At 44.9% G+C, this 24,406-nt stretch overlaps 1 protein-coding gene across 1 annotated transcript in view; it reads left to right on the top strand.

Annotated features, from left to right (window-relative positions):
• The first annotated feature begins 1,088 nt into the window (after positions 1-1,088).
• Positions 1,089-24,406, top strand: part of Kcnj6 (potassium voltage-gated channel subfamily J member 6) — a 317,231-nt gene continuing 293,913 nt past the window's right edge. Inside the window, exon 1 of the mRNA XM_008853043.2 lies at positions 1,089-1,622. The gene's annotated coding sequence lies outside the window, so the exon portion shown is untranslated. The remainder of the gene's footprint in view (positions 1,623-24,406) is intronic.

The following is a 24,406-nucleotide window of genomic DNA, read 5'->3' as shown; positions in this document are numbered from 1 at the left end:
CAGGGAATCTGATGCCCTCTTCTAGCCTCTGGGGGCACCATCACACACACACACACACACACACACACACACACACACACAAATAAAAGGAAAATCTTTTTAGAAAAAAGTATAAATGTAAAACAAAATTTCATTGGCAAGAACCTGTCTTGATGAGCCCTTTCATTAGAACTGGGTCACCTTCTTGAATTCTGTGTCTTGTGGAAGGATGGCCTCTTTATTTCTCCTGAAGTTAAAGAGTCTGTGCTTAGGGGAAGCAAGATGGGGGAGGACTTTGGAAATGTCTGCAAAGACCATGAGAGAAACCGGGTGCAGAGGAGACAACTGTGGAATGCCCCCTGGAATAACAATGCAAAACCAGTTAAGTTTAAAGGATGCATGGGAGGTGTGTGTGTTCAAGCCACCTCACTTTGCAGACAATTGGAATTATATACAAGAGAAAGTTCTTTATCTCTGATGCCTCAATCGCTAAGAACCAAAGTGGGGGTGGGTGGAGTAACCTGGACCAGGTTCCAGTTCCCCAGAACAGGCTAGACCAAGTAGGGCAGCAGAGTGGATAGTGGCAGTGTTCAAGAAAAACTCGGGCGCAGGCCCTCCCCTCAGATCCAGCTCACTCATTGCGCCCCCTCCCGGTCGTGGGAACCGCATATTCGCTCCAGCCAAGTGGGAGGTAGTGAGGAGCCCACATTCCCATCTTTCCAAAGCCAGAAAAGAATCCTACCAGCACGCGTAAACTGATGCCTGCACTTAAGCTCTTTCTTACTTTCCCCAGGAATAACTTATTAGTGACATAAGGGAATGGTGGGTACTCGGGGTCTAAACCCTAAAGGTTGCCCCCAGCACTGGGCACCCGGGTTTCCAGGTTCACTTTGGAAGGGCACAGGGGCTGGCCTGTTTCCTGGCGGGCTCCGGAACCCTGTCCATCCCGGGCTGCAACCACGACGAGGCTGGGAGGTGGGTGGGCGGGTGCCGGGGGTCGGTCCTCCTGCATCTCTGCCGCCCGCCCCCGCTGTTTTGCCGGGGTGTCACTGTGTCCCCTCAGTTCTCCAGCGCGCGGCGCTGCGCTCGCTTCTATGTGGAGTCGCTTCGTGCGCTGACAGCCAGCGCGGCTCAGCCAGGGCTGGAACTGAGTAGCTTTCATTGAATCTGCGGATTTCATGACATCTCCCTGCGTGGTCTTTCACTTTGCTCCTAACGGAGGATTTTCCCCCGCCACTCTTGCCTTTGACCCTTCCCTTGCAGCCGGGCTCCCTCCCGCGTCCCTGCCCACACGCGCACCCCTTCGCCCGCTCCGGCCCGGCGCCCAGCCCTCCGCTCCGCTCTCAGCCAGAGGGAGCAGTCGCCAGACGGCAGCACCTGGCTGGAGAGGTTGGTCGGGTGGAGGGTGGGGATCCGCGGGAACCCGGGAGCTGGACCCGGAGCTGGACCAACCGCCAGAGGAGAATGGAGTCTCCCCACAGCCTGCCAGGACTGATGTGAAATTAGACCATCTGCTTCCAGTTTTTCTCTTTCCTCCTCTTTTGGTATTTCCTTTCTCCATCCACCGTGGAGCAATTATTAAATCTTGCTCCGTTCCAAGAGAGGCCATCATGATGGACTGAACCCACCCTGTCCAGCACAAGGTAAGCGGTGCGCTGAGTTGCTGGAAGGCGAGGAGCTGGCGTGGATCCGGGCCAGACGTTCTGCGCCCTCGGGTCCCAGCTCCCGGGTCCCCAGCCCCGGTGGTGGCTGCGATGCATCCCCACTCCGCAGAGAAGCTTGGGTACCCAAGTCCACCACAGGCAGAAAAACGAGTTACATAACCGAAGGGAAATGTGTCTCACGGGGTTTTCATTAGCGACTGAAAACTCGCCTGGGGCGGTGGGGGTGGCGGGAGGAGGGGTCACGGGTCACTCTTACAGCTTTCATTTCAGCACCGCTGGCTGAGACCGAACGCACTGATGATCTGGCAGGCTCGGCTTGTGGTGTGAGCAGGCAGAGTTAGGAAAAGCCCTTTGTCTTGGTAGAAAGCTGTAGCCTAGCTCTGCCTTTGCTTAGAAAGGAGAACATGCGGGGGGGGGTGAGCGGGGGGGGGAGAAAAAAGAGACCACGAGAAAGGAACTCTGCACTGCCGTCTCAGTAAACCCTGAGATGTGTCATGCTGATTGGAGACGCTGAAGAGGAAGATGTCCCCACAAGTAAACTCACTGGAAGTGTAGGGGGGGAACACCCTTTGGGTAAAAGGAGGTGTTTACAACATTTGGGGAGCTAGCTGAATCTGCTGACAATTTCTCTCCTGGGCATATGTTCATCTGCATCAAGACATTAAGCTTGGATTAGTTTTTAACTGAAATCACATTCATATTCCCCAAGCTCCCCCCCCCAAAAAAAAACCCTGGGTGGATCCACAGGTATGTATATCTCTTGTACAGGGCTCAGTATGAAGAGACTCTTGGAAAACATGCTTTCATAAAGGCAGTCACAGAAATGGGATGAGGTTAGTGGCAGAAATTTCCAAAGAAGCCCTTCTCCACCCCCAACTCTACCCCGCCCCCTCAAAGGAAGATGGAAAAGCCCTCCAGTGTTTAAGAGTTGGAGATTCATTACACCTTTCAAGTGTCCCTGACTGCTTTATCCAAAGTCTTGGGGTCCCGGGGAGCCCACAGGTACAAGATGCAATGTCACTTCTCCGCCAGCGCTCTGCCCTGGATACCTTTCTTTCCCTGAAAAACGGAGAAGAGGGGGTATCCAGGGACTGCTTAGTGAGAAAGGGGGTTTGGTATAGTCAGGGCTGAGCTAACTAAGCTTCGCCCATTTTGCCTGGAGCTGAATCTCCATGGCGACCCAGGCGGGAGGGGACATGGCAGCTCCCAGCAACGGATAAAAAAGCATTGGACAAAACTTTCCTGGCTTCATGTAAAGATACCAGCCGACCATACGCCTTGTAGAAGGTCCTGGGGCATCAGATGGGCACAGATCCCTAGTGGTGACCCGCGAGAGAGCGCTTAGACCCGGACAGGCTCCCCTCCAGCAGGGCAAAGTTTCTAGATCTGCCGTTATGGTTCCAAGCAGGCTCCAAATTCAGCACCAAGGCCAGAGCAAGGCACGGAGCGTCTATGTCTGGGTTAGGACTGCTCCCCAGCGCGCGAGTTCTAGATCCTTTGGTCTTAGAAAGCCAGTCATTTTCTGTAAAGGAAGGATTCCCTGCCCGTGCCAAATCTGAGTATTAGATTATCCATGGAATTACATGCAGCACGGGAGTTACCAAATCGTCCATTTCATGCGTGATGGTGAATCAAAGGAACTGTTCAAAACAAAAAACAAACAAAACAGAAAAAAAACCCACTAAAATACAAGCCTGAAGCCAGCCTGAGAAGAAAAGCTTGGTCCTCTGGGAAAAAAAAGGAGGCAGAGGCTTTCTCACACCCTCCCTCCCTGTCCCTCCCTCCCTCCTTCCTGCCCTCCCTCTTTCCCTTCCTACCCCCCTCCCTGTCTCTCTCTCCTTCTCCCTCTTTCCCTCCCTCCTTCCCTCTCCCTCTCTCCCTCTTTCTGTCACCGGGTCGGGAGCTCACCAGGTAGTTCTCATCCTGAAAAGCGAAGTGCAGCTGCGTGATCCAGCGCCCCACCCCCACCTCACACACACACACACTCCTCTGTAACTTTGTGTCAGGCATAGATGTCAGGAAGGTACTGTGATCCTGGCCAGTAAGAGACCAGCCAACCAAGTCCTGCCCAGAGGTATCAAAGATCCAAGAGGGCGGAGAAACAGTTTGCTCTAATCCAGACTTGGCCAGATCCTTAGCAGAGTGAAGAGCTCTTGTGTGAGGGAGTCACTGGTGGATCTTCAAGCCAGCGGATGAGTGAGGTAGCTGCACTTCCAAAATTGCAGACATAGGAAACTTACATGAATCCTTTATATTAATAATAACAAGGGAGAGACCGTGCAGGAGGGAAGGATTATTATCATCCAAGTCCATTTGGACACTGATACAGGGATAATCAGGTAAGTGCATGGACATTCAGTCTTAGCTCACCAGAAGTTGGTCTCTACTCTGCTCCTTTCATCCGTGGTAGTAGGCCCCCATTGATCCTGACTGATGAGGAAAACAGTGCAGGAAGGTAGCAAGTCGTATATCAAGTAAAGAATCCTTTGATGACCACATCCAGGTACAGCAGGTGCAGTTTAAATCGTGGGACTTCACCAAGGTTTAACAAGGGAAGGAACTGTTCTACAGTATCTCTGACTGCTTCTCTCTTTTGAGGACACATTTGTGTGTGAGATCTTGAATTGGTTTGGGTTTGTTATTCATAATGGTAAACACAACGTGTCTTAGTATGTAGCTGGGCTTTCCAACCATAGGTGTGTTGTTTCCTAAAGAAAACACATTCAGAGTACTCAGGATGTGGTTAAAGCAACATGTTGACAGCTTTTAGCTTTTTAACTCATCTCTAGCTAGTGAACAATGCATTCCCAACATGGGGAAAGAATGAGGTAGTCCATGATTTTTGAATTTCAGGTTGTTATGGTTATTGACAAGTTCATCTATGTTTTACTTTGTGCAGATTGCTTTCTAAACTTGAGTTGATGCATACAGTGTTCCTGGAATTTAAACAAGCTATACTGTTGTTCTATTCCATCTGATATTACCACAGAAGGGAAACAGAGATTGATTATGAAGACAGACCCATACAATAATATAGATTGTTAAGTAAAGCAATGTGTCTGTGAGTTTTAAAGTTCAAATCCTCTCATGAACTTGAAAAGAGGATATATATATATATATATATATATATACATATATATGATAAGACATTGCTCAGTCTGTAGTTCAGTGTGCATTCTATGTATAAGTCAACTAATATAAGTTACCTGATTTCTCAAGCAATAGCCTTTAGTCCTGGTGAATTCTGGACTTACGGACTCAGTACTAATTTACCAAACTATGGCTTGCTTACTTCCTGGGTGGCAAATGCTAAAAATGGGTCACTGTACTCTTAGGTAGTCAACAGCACACTCTAAAATAAGTGGTTTACCCATTTCACAGAAGATTTAAAAAGAGCAGCTTTATAAAATCCATCCCTGTGTGCTGTTCTCTTTTGCAATTTTTAAGAAATTACATTGCTGCCTCACCTTTGTGTTTACAAAGCATCGTCAGATGGGGCATGTACGTCCAGCACACAGGCCTTTCTTTGATCTACAGCAATTACACAGGCTGTTTCCTCTGAGATATGAAAGTGCTTTGGTCCACTCTCCTGCTCCTCCCTGTCCTCTCGTAAACCTTCTGTACTTTACAGAATTATTTAAAACTAGGAAAATAGCTGTAGATTAAGCAATAGGAAAAGTCACTGAAGATTAAAACAGGTGAATAAACCCTTGTTGAATCTCAGCATCACTTACTGATTTTCACAGACAATGAGTTTACCTTTCATGGCTCAATGCAAATCTATGTGAAAACCAGATAGACTGTTTACAGAGCAAGGCGAGCATGGCCAAGCTCTTCCTTGGTTTTTTAAACTAACTCTTCTCTGATCAAGTGATTTATAAGTAGCAGGTCAGTGAAAGGCAGGGGAGGCAAAGGAAGCACTGAGAAAGGACAGTTATTTGTTTTTTATCAGCTTCAAGGCAATGATTCTTCCGAATCACAATTTTACTAGATTGTATCAGAACTTTAAGCTTGATGAAATTAGGATGCTTAAATGTAATTAATCCAAATTTACAACTTCATGAGATGGCAACTATCATTTCCTCACTTTATAATAATTGTCATTAAAGTGTCAGAAGAGAATTAACTCATTCCAGAGTTTTATCAAATTATGAAATTTGCTACTATCAGTAAAGTGGGAATTGGTAGTTAAGCTTAAAAAAAATCATCAAAACACTTCCATCCCACTAGAGGTCTGTTTTAGTTATAATTTACATTCACTGTAGTTGAAGTTTTGAGAATCAAGCAAGATAACATGCAATTATTTAGGATAAAAATACATTTTAAAATGCATTTTTGAATAAAGACAAATAGTTATTTCTATAAATGATTAAGATCCATCACAAAGAAGAGACCCCGATCATGGTGGTTACTGGTCTAATGGAATCCTGATTTTCCTCTGACAGTGCTACAATACATCTACTTGGTATCATTCAATAGCATTAATTAATAGCAAAATTAGCTGCCTTTGATAAAGAAGGGCAGAATCATCTTTAAAAGGATATTTAGCATCCTAAGTTGCAGCCTTGATCTAACCATACCTCAAATCAATTACATTCCTTGTCTATTAATGAATTGAATAGTCACTTAAACAGTTACTTAAATAGTTACTTAAATAGTTAATTAAACAAATTTCTAATCTGTTCAGAATTTAGTAAGACTATCTCTCTACTTTCCTAACTGCAATGCATGAAGTTAGGCGAATGGCAATTTGATTCATGTATGTACAGTCAACTAAGCCCATTAACTCCTTCCACCTCATGTCGCACATCTCTGTCCTCTGTTTAGATCTGAGGACCATGTACTGGTGGTACTTTTAGTAAATAGATTTGGGCTAACTGCACTGCCTAGTCTAATGCTCGACCACAGAGATATGATTTCTGGTATGAAATCCTTTTTTGTTGGTTTGTTTTTGTTTTTTGAGACAGGGTCTCACTCTGAAGTTCTGACTGGCCTGCAACTCACTCTGTAGACCAAGCTAGCCTCAATCTCACAGAGATCTCCCTGCATCTGCCTCCCAAGAACTTGGATTAAATGTGTGTGCCACCACCTCTGGTATGAGATCTTAACAAAAGAAATTGCAAGCACATGTGTGTGTGAAAAGATCCACATCTGCTGCGTGAGACAACCTCAGAGCACAACAGTAATATGAGAAATAATTTTGTAAAGTGAGTTTAAATCTTGATTCTGGAGTAGTTTCTCTTTGAGCTTGTAGGCATCTACATTTTCCCTATTCAGGATGAGGCAACTGCTTTTTAAAATGATACCTTAAATTTCTTCAGGTCATGCAGCAGGAGCTCCAGTGAGTGGGGCAGTGCGCACCGCAGGTGGTATTGGTCCTTGGTTGAGAATTTGGGCTCTGATGGCTTATTAACTGCATTTACATTAAGTCTAAGCCAACCAGTCATTTGTTCTAGGTCCAGTGCAGTTGTAACAGCTGACTGTAAAACAAAGGTGTGTTATTCCCTTGAGTCACGTGCCCCTGCTAGCTAGCTGAGGATCTGACCCATGCATCTTCTTCATGCATCCAAATTAAAGAACCAGTCTGATCTGGAACACTCCATTTGCATGTTTAGAGGGAATAAAGAAGGTCAGGTAAGCAGCATCCTTAAACATTCCTGCTCAGACATGATACAAGTCATCCGTTCCATTGACTGAAACAGGTCACAGGCCGCAACCTTCCCAATGACCGATGAGATATAGATTTCTTCCATGGTGAGGACTAGAAGCCATACGGCAACAGTCGCATCATAGAATCTTCTTGCAGAGTAGAAAGTGAATGACTGGGGACAGTTACATAACCCACAACACCGGTTTTGACCTTGATCGACTCTGTGCCTCAGTTTTGCGGTTTCTCCAAATACAACGATAGCATGTGCATCTCTGTGACACTGTAAGTTTCTGAGCATGATGCCCAGCGTGAAGGAGATACTTTGTAAACAGCAGATGCTCTTCTCCTTTTGTTACCTGTGACACCGGGCTCCATCCTCAGATCTGTGGACACTGGGCTGTAGTCACCTCCCTTACTGGAGGTGCTTTCTGTAGCTCAGTTACTTTGTTAATATTTGTCTTGATTCTTTCAAGACAGTGCACATTCGCATAATGCTCATTATAGCATGCTGCTCTATTTACCCTTCATTACTGTTAACTTCTTACTATGCCTAATTTATAAAGTAAATATTATCAAATGTATGTAGGCAAAGGAAATAGCAAAGTATGTGCAAGATTCAATCTCGATGATTTGAGGCATTCACTGGGCATCTTGGAATATATCCTCCATAGATAAGGGAGAGCCACCATCATTAAATAGCTACTAACAATAGAAAATTCCTATATCAGTAATTTAAGAAAATAGAAGGCTTTTGTCATTTTCATAAATATAGTTGACTGATGCTAGGTGGAGACCTAAGTGGATAGATGCCATTAACTTTAATATAAGGTAATGGTCTTTCAAGATGTTCTAGGTGTTAATATATACCTAGTAAACAAGGAGGAGGGGAGAGAGAGAGAGGGAATCAGGCAGAGGCAGAGAAAGAGAAATAGGGGGGTGGCTCTATTACCTCTAGGCTTGGATCATTGAAATCTCCTGCATAGTTTCTCTCTCTCTCTCTCTCTCTCTCTCTCTCTCTCTCTCTCTCTCTCTGATTGATTCCCTTTCTCTCCCTCTCTGCCTGTCTCCTATGGCCATATCTATTTGTAAGAGGATCTGGGAATTGGAGTTTAACTCTGTGTCCAGGAGAACAGAAATTTCTAGCAACAACATATTAGAGACTTTGACATATATACATGTTATAAATGTGACACATCAAATAAATACACCTAATAAGGGTCAGGAATGTAGTATGGGAGGCAGAGCAAAGGATGTGTCCTAATGGCAAAAAGATTCCTGGTGGAAATAGAATTCAGTTGTACCCCTGAGTTATTCATGGGTGATGTATTTTTTAAAAATACATTAGTTGGGATCTTTTGACTTTTGGAGTGGGTGTAAATGATGTTTAACAAAAGAGATGCAAATTCATATGATTTGACTCGTGTTTGCTGAACTGTTGAAGTAGACACAAAGAAAAGCCCACTTCACAGCCCATGTTCAGGAGTGGCTTTCTAATCTTGACAATTACACCCACACTGTGTCTAAGAACGCTGAAGAATTAGATGCTGTCTTCTAACACTGGGTACTCACTGTTGACTAGCAATTTGCATTTTGTTTGGTATCACATAAATGTCTATAGGTTAGACACCTGCTGTGAGTTTAGGTTGAACTTGTCTAACAATAGTCTGTGTTCTCCTGAAAATAAACCATGTAATTTGTAAGCAGTATTTCAGAACCCCTGGCTGCCTCAAGGAAAGCAGGTACCCTTGGGAGCTGAGACAGTCACCTTTCCACTGAAAGCAAGACAGGTTTAGTGCTGACAACATGGAAAGGAACGATATCAGGGAAATATTGGGAAGGCCAAGAGCTAGAAGGAGTGTGGTGGTGATCTGCAATGATTCGCTCTCCTCTCTCTCTCTCTCCCTCCCTCCCTCCCCTCCTCCTCCTCCTCCTTTTTCCTCCTCCTCCTCCTCCTCCTCCTCATCATCATCATCATCATCATTCTTACTTCCCTAATTCAGGTATTCTCCCCACAGAACAGGAACAGGGAGATGGTTCAGTAATCAAAACTCTGGCCATGCAAGTTTGGATTCTCAGAACCCATGTAAATACTGGGGGCGTGTGGCAGCCTGCCTGTAATTTCAGAGCTCTGAAGGCAGAGATGGGATCCCTGAGCAAGCTAGTTAGCCAGACTCACCATATTGGTGAGCTCTGGGTTCAACTGAGAAACCCTGCCTCAATGAATAGGGTAGACAACAACCAAGAAAGACTTCAACTTTGGGCCTACACATGCAGACACACACACACACACACAGCACATAAATACATGCACCCACACACATGTGAACAAGCATACATACACACACACATACATCCATGCACATGAACAATCATACACACACGTATCCACACACATATGAACATCACAGTTCATCCATACAGGACCCAGGCTGAAACAGTGAATCCCACTGATACATGATTTCCATTCCATGGAGCCATAAATAACACTGAGTTTAAGACCTCATAACCACTGTAAATGCCTATTGTTCCAAAGTAAATAAAGTCTCATGGTGGAATTTATGCTGTGTATGTGTGTGTGTGCACGCGTGCGCATGTGTGTCTGTTTGTGTGTGTGTCGCTGTGTGTGTCTGTGTGTGTGTGTGCATAAGAGGTTGAACATGTGTATGAGGGTGTGCATGCATGTGAGCACATGTGCATGTGGAGACTAGCAGACAACCTCAGCTCTTCTTCAGCTTCTGTCCATCTTGTTCATGTCACCAACTGAACTATTTCCCCAACTCCCAGAATTTCTGGTTTGTGAAGAGTGGTTTTGAGGAGAGGGCTTATTTCTCTGACATCTTCTTTGATTTCTATTACAAATGGATAATAAACCCCATTTCTATCCCATACAGAAGGTAGAAATCAAGATGGTGGGTAAGTCCAAACAGGTACTCCAAGAAACAGGTAGAAAATAAGGGGTGTTTTCAATGGTGAATACTCAGTAGTCACTTTTAGGCATCTTGATATATGAAGGTGCAGGAGGCATTAGAATTACTCTGCTATGCTCTAAGGGAAGAACCAGGACCCAGCAGTTGAAGCTATACATTTCATACAGTGGTTCAATATAAGAAATAACTTTCTGTAATCAAAACTAGACCGAGGTAGTATGGTCGGTCCTCTCCCTTTGCACAGGTCTGAGTTCTTCATCACTGGGAGGCATAAATAATCCAAGAGACAGGGTTGTGATGCATGCGTTTTAAAGTCTCTTCCCAACCCAGAGCCCTTCTGATGCCCTCAAGGGCAGCGACACCCTCCAGCTTATCCAACAGGTCACACTGGACCCTAGTGCTCTGTGGGGACCTGGTTTTGTTACTTTCTCTGTAAAAAACATAAAGTCTCTGTCATCATCCAGGCAGTCAGTCAGAGCAGGCCTGGAAGGCAGTGACCCCAAACGTTAACCTGCAGGGCTCAGGATTCACCACTCACAGAAAAGACTCGCCCTTCTTCACCATACTCCCTCTGCTTGGCCTTTAAACACTGTGATGTTTAACCTCAGTTGTCAACTTGATGAGATCTAGAATCAGCTGAATGGGAGACCAGCCTGTGGGCGCGCCTTTGAGGGTTTATCTTCCTTAGACAGGTGTGAGGACCCACCTCTTGGGGATGGCACCACTCCCTAGGCTAGGGAAGAAAGTGAGCTGAGCACAAGCACTCAGCACTCTCTGGTGCCAGCCTGGGGATGCGGTGTGCCACCTGCCTCAGGCTTCGCCTCCATGACCTCCCTACCGTGACAGACCAAAACCTCAAACCAAGAGCCAGGATAAACCCTGCCTTCCTTATGTTGCGCCTTGTCGGAGTATTTAGCACAGCACCAGAAAAGTAAGCAAAACATGCATGAAATACCTCTTTGGAGACATCTCTTCAGAATTGGACCCTATAGCCCATAGCTAGAGACACTTCAGATACATAACATCTCTTCTGTGCAGAATATGGTGTGTCTTAGTTCTTTTCCTGTTGCTATAATAGAATACTGGAAACTGGTCATTTATAATGAATTTAGGTGGTTCGTGATCTGGAAGCTGGGCAGTCCAAGGGCACAGCAGCAGCATCATAAGGTCTTCATCCTGCCTCACCCCGCAGGATGCAAGCACAGGGGGAGGCCAAACTTGATTATGGAACAACTTCCTCGGGACAGCCTACTCGCTCTTGTAATCAAGACATCAATTTCTTTATGAGGACAGAAGCTACAGGAGCTCCTCACCCTTATCAGGCCCCACCCATCAACACTGCTAAACTGAGGATGAAGTGTCTACAACATGAACTTTGGAAGACACATTCAAGCTGTAGCATGGTGCTAATACAGTATAATCCCCAGTCTCAAGGAATCTAGTCTCAATAGTAACCAGGGAAGGAATGCATCCTTCAGCTCTTTCTCTTTTAAAAATATTTGTGAGTGTGTGTGTGTGTGTGTGTGTGTGTGTGTGTGTGTTTGTGTGTGTAGATACATGTATATGAGTACAGGTGCCCATGGAGGCCAGAAGAGGGTGTTGGATCCCCTGGAGTTGGTGTTACAGGTGGTTATGAGCTGCCTCGCATGGGTGCAAGGGTCTAAACTCAGCACCTCTGGAAGAGCACCATGTGCTCTTAACTGTTGAGCCATTTCTCCAGGCCCTGTCAGCTCTTTATTGAAGTTCGTGCAAGTGAATAAATGCATATTCAGCTTGAAATTTTTGTCATCCCTCCTGGAGTGGCCAGGCCCACAGAAATGAAGAATCTAGAGAAAGAATGCTATTAGATTACATGTCATCATACACGGAATTCCTTTATTGTAAAGGTGTCTGAGCTACATGGCCCCCATTCTAATCAGCGCTTGTGGTGGCTGGCCCCCAAGCCAGTATTTTTCATGTTTTATGGACTCACCACAGATTTGTCTCCATGGACAGAAGGAAGAATCCAGGTGACAGAAGTCACCTTAGGTCACTAAAGTATGTCACAAGCCCACAGCAGCAATAGCTTTAGAGAACTGGCTTCTGATGCAAAGTCCCTAACTGACCCCAGACCCAGTGATCTGAAACTCTGGGGACAGGGCCAGCCATCTGCACACCCCTCCAGGGATCCTGATGCACACTCAAGTTTGAACATTACTAGCTAAGCTTTTCCTACAATCTGTTTGAAGGAGAAAGTCTGAGACAAGCCACCTCTTGTAGCTTTCTTTCACAGTAAAGCCTACAAGTATAGCTCATGTAAGAGTCAAGCAAAGTTATTGTAAGGAAGGAATGCTGGGCCACCTTCCATGGCCATTGCCAGGTCTCATCTGGGCTCACTGCCTGGGGGGAAAAGAAAAAGCATTTGGTCCAATGGATCAAATCTGCCTGAACTCTCTAAGATGCAGACATTATGGCACAAGGCAAGAGTTCTCTGTTGTTGTTACTTTGTTGAAAAATAGATGGATCTTTGGGAATTATAGTAAATCTATTAGATGATTTTTATTTTCTTTTCAAAACTTATCCTTAAAGACAGCATCAGCAAGTAAGAATGAGGTACACCCTCAAAAAGCCATACTAAGGAAAACAAAGAGAGGCCTTGTCACAGCAGACAATTCTGCCGTGAGGTGAGGGATTCTCCAATGTAAAACATCTCTTGACCATCTTTCTACTTCCACAGCCTTTGATAACTGTGTCCTGAGTCATCCCAGGACATTAGTCATTCAAATTAGTCGATCAAATCTCTAATGACTATGGGAAAGAAGTCAGGGTGGGCTGAGTGGATCACTTACACAGCATGTGCAAGACCCTGGATTCCATCCCCAGTGCTTCAAAGATGATAGATGAGAGATAGACAGATGATAGATGATTGATAGATAGATAGATAGATAGATAGATGATAGATAGATAGATAGATAGATAGATAGATAGATTGATAGATAGATTGATAGATTAGATAGATAGATAGATAGATAGATAGATGATAGATAGATAGATAGATGATAGATAGATGATAGATAGATGACAGATAGATAGGTAGATGATTGATAGATAGATAGATAGATAGATAGATAGATAGATAGATAGATAGATGATAGATTGATCAAGATAGATAGACAGACAGACAGATACATAGATAGACAGATAGATGGATGATAGACTGATCGAGTTTTGGCAAGAACACCAAAACCTTTCAGTCTTTTCAACTAGTGTTGCTGGGAAAACTGAATATTCACACAGAGAAGATGAAATAGGATTTGGACCTTATATGAAATACAAAAGTTAACCCAAAATGGGTCAAAGACCAACCAAGATAGATAGATAGATAGATGATAGATAGATGATAGATGGATAGATAGATGAATGATAGATGGATAGATAATAGATGATAGATAGATGATAGAAGATAGAACAGATAGACAGATAGATAGATAGATAGATAGATAGATAGATAGATAGATAAATGGATGGATAATAGATGAATAGATGATAGATAGATGATAGAAGATAGATAGATGATAGACAGATGGATAGATAGATGAATGATAGATGGATCGATGGTAGATAGATGATAGAAGATAGATATAAGATAGATAGATAGATAGATAGATAGATAGATAGATAGATAGATAGATAGATAGATAGATAGATAGATAGATAGATAGATAGATAGATAGATAGATAGATAGATAGATAGATGATAGATAGATAGATAGATAGATAGATAGATAGATAATCAATAGATAGAAAAAGAAACCAGAAAGGGAGCTAGAGAGATGGCTCAGCAGTTAAGAGCACTGACTTCTCTTGCAGAGGACCTGGGTTTGATCCCCAGCACCCACATGGCAGCTAACAACCGACCATAACTCCAGTTCCAGGGGATCCAACCCTTTTCTGATCTCTGTGAGCACTGCATGACACAGGTACACTTACACACATTCAAGCAATATACTCATACCAAAAAATAATAAATAAAATATTGGTAAAATAAATCAGAAAGGAAAACTGCTACAGCCCTCATAAGCAGAGACACTAAGAAAACAATACTAAGAACAATCGTGGAATAATGTACAACACACGGAAGCACAGTGAAGGGCAGGAAACAGAACCGTGTGGAGCTTAAGGAAGGACGAACAACACTAACGAAGGCTGGCATTGAAGGAAACCATCTGAGGGGACGGGGGAGCCTGAAGGAGTCTTGGAACTAGAGCAGTGTTCTGTGTTTAGGAACGCGTCCCTTGAGATGGGAAAGCTTTCCTCAAGAGACATAAACATTGACAGCGAGGGTCAGTCAAGCAGAAACCCTGACTGCCAGCCATGGAGAGAAGGTAGGACCATATTCTGGTGCGCTGTGTCAGTGCAAATCTTTGAGAACGGCATTGACTGGGGACAACCAGGAAGATACACAAAGGGTTGTTATCGGGCAGCCATGAGCAAGGCAGACGAGAAAAAACTCTGGTCTTGGGAGACAGCCGAGATGGATGGAAAGGGAAAGAGGCCTAGGCATTCTCAGAGTAGCAAAGTAGCCGCAGAAAAATGGTCCAGGTTTTGTGCCATCAGCAGTGTTAAAGGTAGATGATCACTCATAAGCCCAGAGAGCAGCTGATGATGGATCCTGTTCAAGGAAAGCTCCCACACCCCATGAGCAAGAGGAACCACACGTGGCCACGGGCCAAGTGCAGAGTGCTGAGATTGTTCCCCGTGAATAAACAACTCTGCTGGGAAGGAGCTGGAGAGCCAGGGAGATGCTGCAGTGTGACGGTCGAGCCACAGCCATGGTTAGCAGCACTGAGAAACATGCCTTTAGGGATATGTCCTTCCTCTGGTACCGTGGGGAACACATATGACTCTGGTTACAAATGGGAAATATGTTAATGCTGAAGATAATGGGGACATTCTCTTTTATAACCTAGAACAGGGGTTACACAAAATTTTTAGATTCAAAACCAATATTGCTTCATAAATATGCAAATATATATTAAACAAAAATTTTAAATATAGGTTTGCGAGTGTGTGCACATGTGTGCATATGTGCATGTTTGTGCACACGCATTTGGGGAGGCGGGGGTCAAAGCACAAGCCTGAGTGTGGTGCCTTAGTACCGTCCACCTTTTTTTTTTTAACATTTACTTAATGTGTGTCTTTCTGTCTGTCTGTCTGTGTCTGTGTCACAGCATACATGTGGAGGTCAGAGGACAACTTATGGGAGTCAGCAGTTTTCTCCTTTCACCATGTAAGTCATAGTGAACAAACTTAGTCACTTAAGCCTCGGTGTCAGCTGCCTTTACTTCCTGAGCCATCTCCGAACCCCCCAAAACATATAGTTTTATGTCCATCTTATACCCACTCATTGAAACATATGTCAAATGGCAAACATTTTCTCTGCCTGTGGAATAAAGCCTATTTATGATGCCTATAGGGATGTCCCAGGGAACAGAGCCTTGCTCTGAGCCAGCTTGAAGGGAAGCCCCAGAGAAATACTAAATCCACAGTGGAAATCCAAAATGGGCTTCAAGGGGAACCAGCCTTAGGCTGAGAATGAACTCAGTGCGTGGCCCGCTTCAGAGCAATGTTAAGTGCGAATTGAACCAGAACTTTGAAATAAGTGAAGATTATTTTTACAAGACCTCAAGATGATTTTTAATGTATTTCTAATTTATTCTTTGATGATTTCATACATGTATACAATGTATTTTGATCATATCCACCTTCACCCCCCACTCTTCCCCTCCCGGTGAGCTAAAATAGCTTGACCTCAGTGCACTTCATTCTTTGTGGGAATAGTATTACTCAGCCTGCACCACTGAGAAAAGCATTTCGTCTCTATTCTGCTGGGTGTGCAAGTAGAATTCGTTTTAAATTAGTTGCTGAATCTTCTGTGAAACTTGCTATCGGGTTATGTTGGGCACTGAGTTGATAATGACTCTGCTGCGGGACACCAGGATCAGACAAGAGAGTTTACCTGAAAATCTTTTGTTATAAATAGTCACCTGGACTGAATCAGTTTTACCCACAACGGCTTTCCTACTGGATTTTATTGTAATGGATATAAAAATGATGTTGTGGTCCAGTGGTACATAAAACCAGCCTCGAATAGGAGGACTCCATTAAAACCCATCAGTTATTTGAAATATATATTTTCACCAATCTTTCTTAAATAGCCAACTGGGGGCTGGAGAGATGGCTCAGTGCTTAAGAGCACTGGCTGCTCTTGCAGAGGACCCGGGTTCAACTCCCAGCACCCACATGGTGGTTACAGTTGTGTAACTCCGGTTCCAGGGAATCCGACTCCCTCTTCTGACCTCCATGGGCATTGCACAAACATGGGTGCACTTACATACATGCAGGCAACACATTCATACCCATAAAAATAAAAAATAAAATATTAAAAAATAAATAAAATTAAGTAGTCATCTGGGCGCTGGAGAGATGACTCAGCAGTTAAGAACATTGGCTGCTCTTGCAGAGGACTGAGGTCCAGTTCCCAGAACCCACATGGCAGCTCACAGCCATTAGTAACTCCAGTTCCAGGAAATCCAATACCATCTTCTGGCCTCTGAAAGCATTATGCACACACACATAGTACATATACATACATGAAGACAAGCACTCAGGTACTTATATATATAAACAATTATTAAATATATATATTTTTAAAGGTAGCGATTGTTAACCCATATTATGTCCTTTTCATGGACCTCCGTCTGTCTACAGGAGACTGTCCTTTTATTGCCAGAGAAGGATCAAGAGCCCCTTAGAACTAAGGGGAGTCACTCCTAAGGTCTCTTTGGGTCACCCCTCAGGTCACTTGTGGTCCTGATGAAAACCATTGCAGTCCTGATTGCCTTGCTCCAGCCCTGGCAATCCGCAAGCCTCATTCAAGTTTAATTCTTGCTTCTTGTCAGGAATCCAAACACAAGGTGCTTTTTCCCTTGTTAAATATGAATTGCTGGCATATCTAGAGCAAACCACGCAGAGTTGCAAGGCCTGAGAACCTCCCCCTTGGCTTCTGCATAGACAGACGGTACTGGTGACCCACTGGAGTCATAGTCAACCATAGACTCAGTCACAAATAAGTCCAATCACTCTGTCTCTTGCAGCAGCCCAAGATTTCACAGAAGAATCCATTATATGAGCAAAGGCAGGAGAAATACAGAGTTGGCAAAGAGAGGAGACAAATCAAGTAGGGAAGGCCTACGCACCTGAGAAGGAACCTGATGAGGTGGGAGGGACCGGGAAAGTGGTTTCAAAGAAGGGTAGAGAGAAAACAGTCCTAGGATATAGGCAGGCAGAACGGGTGAGATCAGAGGTTTAAACACCTTGCAGTGGCTGAGAAACAAAATAGAGGAACCAATTCACTGTCATCTCAGAGAAACTCACAGGCTAAATTGGATTTTCAAGTCACTGGATCAGAGTTGCCAAATGATATAGCCTAGCATGGGGCCGGAGAGATGGCTCTGTGGTTAAGAACACTGGCTGTTCTTGCAGAGGACTCAGGTTGGCTTCCCAGCACCCACATGGCAGCTCACAACCATCCTCAATGCTAGTTCCGGGGAATTCGAGCAGAATTCCACAAAAACGCACAAATGTGTTCCTGACCTGGGGACAAAAGGGAGATGGAATCATGACCCTGTTTCTTTCTTCTAAGATGTCCGGGCTCCAACAGAACTATTAGAAACTATTCAAAATTATCTTCTTTGGAAGATGAAAACAGACTATTTCCCATATAGACAAACTGTAGCCATTTCTATAAGGTCAGCAAAGGTTCACAAGAAGTAAAGCTGCCCACATACCATATATGGAGGTCTCAGAGGAGATGCATCATGGGAAAGAGCTTGTTTCTTCTCCAAGTAATTTGCACCAGTGTAAAAATGTATCCATGTGTCACTTGGTGCAGTATTTGAATAATGGAAGAGTATGAACAAGTCTGTGTATCAAGTGAGACTAGGTGAAAGCCATTTGCTTCTCTGAGGCATGTGAAAGCCAGAGCAGAATCCAGGTCTCTGGCTCTGATAAAGCTGTATTGGCATCATCCTTCCAGGCTGCCAAGAGCACTCAGTCAGTAAAGTACTTACCACACAAGCATGACAACCTGAGTTTGATCCCTGGAAACTACATTAAAGCCAGGTATGGTGGTGCATATTTGTAATCCCAGCACTGGGAGGCCAGGACAGGCAGAGTCCCCCATCCCCACACTCCTGGGGTTCACTGGCTTCCAGCCAAGTCCACCTGGTAGATCCAGATACAATAATAATTTTTAAAAGATGGATGTCTCCTGAGGAGCAACACCTGAGGTTGACCTCTGACCTCCACACACGCATGCATGCAAATACACAGGCACCTGTACATACACACTGTCAGGAGAATTTTCTCCCAGGGTGGGGGGGACTAGGCAACGCTAAACCCTCTCCTCATAAGGTCCCAGTGACAAATTAAAGTTGTATCCTAGCCACCCTGCACAGTTCTCACCTGCAGGAACCCTGGCTATCTCATTAAAGAAGCTGCTGTTAGGGTTCCCATCCCACAAGTGCTTCTTCCTCAAGCAGCCAGCACAGAGGGGCTCACCAGCTCCTCTATAGCTCCATCCCTGTCCCAGGATCTCTCCTGCATGAGCCTCTTTCTCGGCTGTCCGGTTAACAGTCTTATCCCATTTCCAAGGACTCATATATCAAGTCTCTCCGCAGTTCCTCACCATCACCTTGACCTGCGGTGTTTTTCCTTCTCTTCAGCACTTCCTTGGAAGGGCTCCTTAACTTAGATCCACTTGGTGTTCTTTCCACCCTCTGGCCCTCCAGCTGTGGGATGCACACAGCAAGCCAAGGTCTCCATCTCCTTCCTCCGTTTCATCCATTTTTTCCAATCAACTCAGAGACTAGTGCAGAGGGTGGTGTTGGTCCTTCACCCACTGTAGTTTTCCCTTAAACATGCCACCTCCCTCCAGGCAGCCCTCTCTGCCTCACACACATGCAGCAGCAGCAGCAGCAGCAACAGCAGCAGCAGCCAGGAAAACTCTGCAGCCTCTTGCATTTGCTCCAGGCCCCAGTATGATGCTCTTAAGAAGTGTAATGTCTGCTGAGATCCTCAGCGGTTCCCAAGGCCTCTTCAGACTTGCGCAGTGGATCCCACTCACTGAACAAGTGTGCCACCCCATACTGTCTAGAAAACAGCCAGGCCAGGATGCCCCCCACAGACACCCCACCTTCAGGTAGCTGCACCCCAGTTACATATCTCACTGCCTGTGCCCCTGTGCCACTGCTGCTACCCCCAAAAGCCACACCACCACACACCACAGGAGATGGATAATGGTGTCAAAATTACTCTGCAGATGCCCCACCCTCAGATAGCTTCAGCTGCCCGTCTCTCCACCCACCGCAGGAGCAATGCCAGGGTCTCTCCAAAGTCACCTCTGATTTTGTCCTGTCTTGTAGACTATGCCAATGTGTCTCAGGAATTTTCTTCCTGGGAGGGACTAAGCAACACCAATAGCCTCCTCCTAAGGTCCCAATGACAAATCAAAATTTGATTCCACCAAGTTCCCCACAGAGAACCAATGAGTTTACTTCCCAGTGCCTCCCCAAGACCCCATGCAATTAGGGGCAGAATTACATACAACAGGTGGGGGGAGTGCGGGCATAGTGAGGTGAGGACCCCATGAGGAGACTTCTATGTCTATGAGGGAACATCAAGAGCCAGCAAGCCCAGCTGTAACCACCTGTTGCGAGCAGGGCCAGCTGACCTCATGAAGACAACAGCTGTTTGGCTCGGGGGATGGTGCTGTGCAACACACACACACACACACGCATGCACGCACGCACACACACACACACATACACATACACACACGTACACACACATGCACACATACACACACACACAATTTCAAAATCCAAGACGTCATGCTGTTGGCCTTAAGCACACTCCCTTTAGGAGCCTGGGGCCCTGGAGTTCACAGACCTGCCTCTCTGTAGAAGGAGCTTTGACTGACCCTGTGCTTTACTAAATGGATAATCTAACTTCTTTCTGTATCACATTTTCCAGTTACAAAATAGAGATTCAGGAGGGAAATACGCTTCAGTGCTTTTTCATGCTCTCTCTCTCTCTCTCTCTCTCTCTCTCTCTCTCTCTCTCTCAAAGGATATGGTTATAATAACCTAGTGATCTTAAATGTTTTCAGTGTCAAGCATGCATGTTACCTCAGGAAGCAGGCATGGCCCTTACAGAGACACTAGTAGGACTTTAAAAGAGAAATTGCTTCAGGACAGGAGTGTGACCTGGCATGTCATGCATGGCGTCTTGCAAGGCCCACTCTCAGCATGGGAAAGCGAATGCACAATTTAGAGAGCTCTCCAACAACTGACTTTGACATCCTAGGTTGAAATTCTGTCTGATTCTGGGTTGGGAAGATAACCAAATAATCTAATTAAGCCAGAGCACTCCGTCCCCAAGGTACTCTCATTCATCAGTTCACAGCAACATCAAGACCAGCGCAGGGGTGATTACAAATGAGTTTCATTCTGAGTATAGATGTATTTGGATGAGAGGAGCTCCCCACACCTGTGTCTAGATATCTGCATAGCAATACACATGGTTTCTGTCCAAGGGGATCTTTCCAGATCCACCCTGGAAACTTCCACGTGTGGAAATGTAGAGACCATGAGTTTGGGTGGAGCCTTGCTTGTGAAAACCAGCCTGTTCTTTGTCTAAATTTGCATGGAAATCAGCTTCCCAGTTTTGACCCTGTTGATGTTTTAACAGTCCTATAAAGCAAGGAATGTGTCTTTCTAAAACCCAATGTGGCCTGCTCGTACAGTCCGACCAGTAAGTGTAGAATCTTGTCCACGGATTTTACCTAGGCCTTTCTCACTGTGCGCTGTACAAGAGTTCAGGTTTCATTTTCCGTTGCTGTGACAAACACAATGACCAAAGGCCACCTGGGGGAAGAAAAGGTTTATTTGGTTTATGCTTCCATGTCACAGTCCATCATTGAGAGAAATCAGGGCAGGAACTCAAGGTAGTTGCTAGTCCACACAGTATTACGTCTGACCAAAGAGCTCACTTCACAGCCAAAGAGGTAGAGCAGGAACCATGGGGGTGCTGCTTGTTAGCTGGTTCATAGATTCAGGCCCAGCTAGCTTTCTTAAACAGCCTAAGATCACCTGCCCAAGGAATGGTACCACACACAGTATGCTGGGCCCTCCTACATCAGTTAATAAGACAGTGCCCCACAAACACGCCCACAGACCAGTCTGTTTGGGAAATTCCCAGGTCAAGACCCTCTTCTGGGATAACTCTAGACCATGTCAAATGGATAGTACTAACTAGGACAGCAAGTTAACTGTGTTCAGTGTAGAAAATAAATGTGGAAATTCAGATAAACTAGACCAAAAAAGAAAAAGGGAGACAGGCAGGACGGAAGAAAGTAGGGACGGAAGGAGGGGGAGAGAGGAAAGGACAAGAGGTAGGACTGAAGGGACAGAGGGAGAAGGAAGGAGAGAGGTCACAGGAGTGCCCAAGCCATCGGCTCATTTTTGTGTTCTAACTAAAGGCAGATCATCCTATAAACTCTATCACTACCTGCTTTCCTTACCAAGCAAATGACATTATCTCCATTCTCAGTCAGTAACTGGCCGCGCCAGATTCCACCTGTGCGGCCTCACCCACCTCACTCTGCAGGCTCTAGCCGCTCCTCATGCTGGACGGGCACTTGCTCACAGGTCAAAAGCCTCATCACGGCCTACTGGTACAGCCAGGGTGTGCTTCCTTCAGCTTTCATTGCCCTCCATCAAAACCCTTCTACGATGGTCACCTTCCTGGGAGGGCCTCCACTGCCAAGTTCCCGTTGGCACATACCATCATAGACCGTTCACACTCATCCATGTTCTCTTTCCTGGCTTAACCCCTCCACACTATGACATACCTTCTAGGGGGCCTAATAAACTATTCACTGGTGTCATAGAGAGGTCCTCTGGGGTAGAGTTATCTGGCCATGTTAGTCACTGATGCATGCTTGGCATCACCAACACTGCCCAGCACAGAACAGGCTGTTGGATAAATATATAACATCCTTGTGAATGCATTAGAAACATCATTTCTGAGAATTTTTTTAAAAAGGTTTACTTATTTTATATAGTGTATATGTTTCTGTTTGCACATATGTAAGTGTACCACATGTGCGCCTTGTGCCCGTGGAGGCAAGTAGAGGATGTCACATCCTCTGGAACTAGAGTTACAGATGGTTGTGAGTTGCCATGTGGGTGCTGGGAACTAAACCTGGGTCCTCTGCAAGAGTAGTAAATATTCTTAACTGCTGAGCCACCTTTCAGATCTAGTTGGAAATAACCTTTTAAAAAATATTTTATTTATTTATTATTTTTATTTTATGTGTATGAGTGTATTCCCTGCATGTGTGTAAGTGCATCCATGTCATGCAATGGCCAGGAAGTCAGAAGAGATTGTCAGGTCCCCTGGAAATAGAATTACAGACTGTTGTTAGGTAGGTACCGGGAATTGAACCTGAGCCCAAGAGTAGCCAGTGCTCTTAACCACAGAGCTGTCTCTCTAGCCCCCATTTGGAAATATCTTAAAATAAGTTTACTGTGCATATATTATGTGGGCATTTGGGTTCTTTCCACATTTTGGTGTAGACCATGCATTGTAAGGATTCTGTACACACAATATCAGAATGTTTCTTTAGCGTGATATGATTGCGGGGTAAAAGGGTAGGCGTGATTTTATTAGCTCTTGTTATTTTCACTACATCAGTTTTCAGAAAGGCTGTGCCTGTTCACGCTCCATGCATGTGCAAACATTAGTCCCTGAGCCATTGACCCCATGAGCAATATGAGTACACGTGATGTCATTAAAGAAACCGGACCAGGTCCTCCTCAGCCACCGGAGCCTGTGCACACAAGAACCACACTGTCACAAGGGTGGAGCCTGCTATGCAGGAGGAGCTAATGTTGGACCCTGGGCATAAACTTCCCTGTGGTGCAACTCATTGATACAGGTTTTCAAGAGCTAAAATCCCATTCATTCTGCCAGTTGGTTCTCATGAGAACCCAGTGAGGAAGAATGCTGGCCAATACCCATTTTTTTTTTTTTACATGACCAATGTTTACCAAATTCACATGGATAGGTAATGCCCTATCGCCAGGCTTTACAGTCAGGGTCAGGAGGGTCTGGCCTCCAGCTCTGGCATCTGACTGTGAACTCTTCCCACCTCTGCTCTTTGGCATTCTCCAAGATTCTATTAAGATCCACTCTTCAATCAATACTCCTGGATGCTAATATCTAGGACATGTTCTCTAGAAGTGAGTTTAAGGGAATCAGCAGAGCTTGATGGCACATTTGGTTCTTGAAGCTGTGCTGTAAGCTTTAGATTCAAGGTCAGGAGGGGAGGAGAGGGAAGGGAAGGGAAGGGGAGGAGAGAGAGGGAGAGGACAGAACAGGAGCGGAGGGGAGGGGAGGGGAGGGAGCAGGGAAGGGGACCAGGAACAGGGAAAGAAGAGGAGAAACACTCCAGCTAAGGACAGAGTCCTAAACCATTGCTTTTCTAATCCAACTTGGCCATATTTCAGGCAAAAAACTGTTCTTCCCCTCTGGGTTCACAAACTATTATTAGTTTCCCATGTGCAAAATATCATTAAAGTAATGTGAGGATTCCTATTGGGATTATGCACAAAGGGAAAACATGTCTTCTGCCACCCCTTCCACTCAGTCCTCCACAGACTGAGGTCGTCAGGGCTGGAGGCTCTCAAGTCTCCAAGGGGCAGGGGAGTTGGTATCTGTTGAGAACTTTGTTTTTGTTTTTGTTTCATTGAATTTTTTAAACTTTTCATTTAGTTCCAGGAATACTTTTATTTCTTTCTTAATTTCTCTTTTGACCCATTCATCATTCAGGAGTGTGTTTAATCTCCATGTGTTCATGTGGGGATTAGGGCTTCTTCCAGTGTTGATTGTAAGCTTTATTGCATTGTGGTCTAATAGAATGCATGGAAGTATTTCAATCTTTTTGTGTTTCTTGAGGTTTGTTTTGTGCTCCAGTATATGGTCGATTTTGGAGGAGGTTCCATGGGGTGCTGAGTAGAAAGAATGTCCTTTGGTGCTTTGGTGGAATACTTGGTAGATGTCTGTTAAGTTCATTTGATATA

The sequence above is a fragment of the Nannospalax galili genome, unplaced genomic scaffold (genome assembly GCF_000622305.1).
Source record: "Nannospalax galili isolate Female #2095 unplaced genomic scaffold, S.galili_v1.0 scaffold447, whole genome shotgun sequence".
Lineage (NCBI taxonomy): Eukaryota > Metazoa > Chordata > Mammalia > Rodentia > Spalacidae > Nannospalax > Nannospalax galili.
The sequence above is the reverse complement of the archived record's forward strand: the minus strand, read 5'-3'. Positions and strand labels throughout refer to the sequence as shown.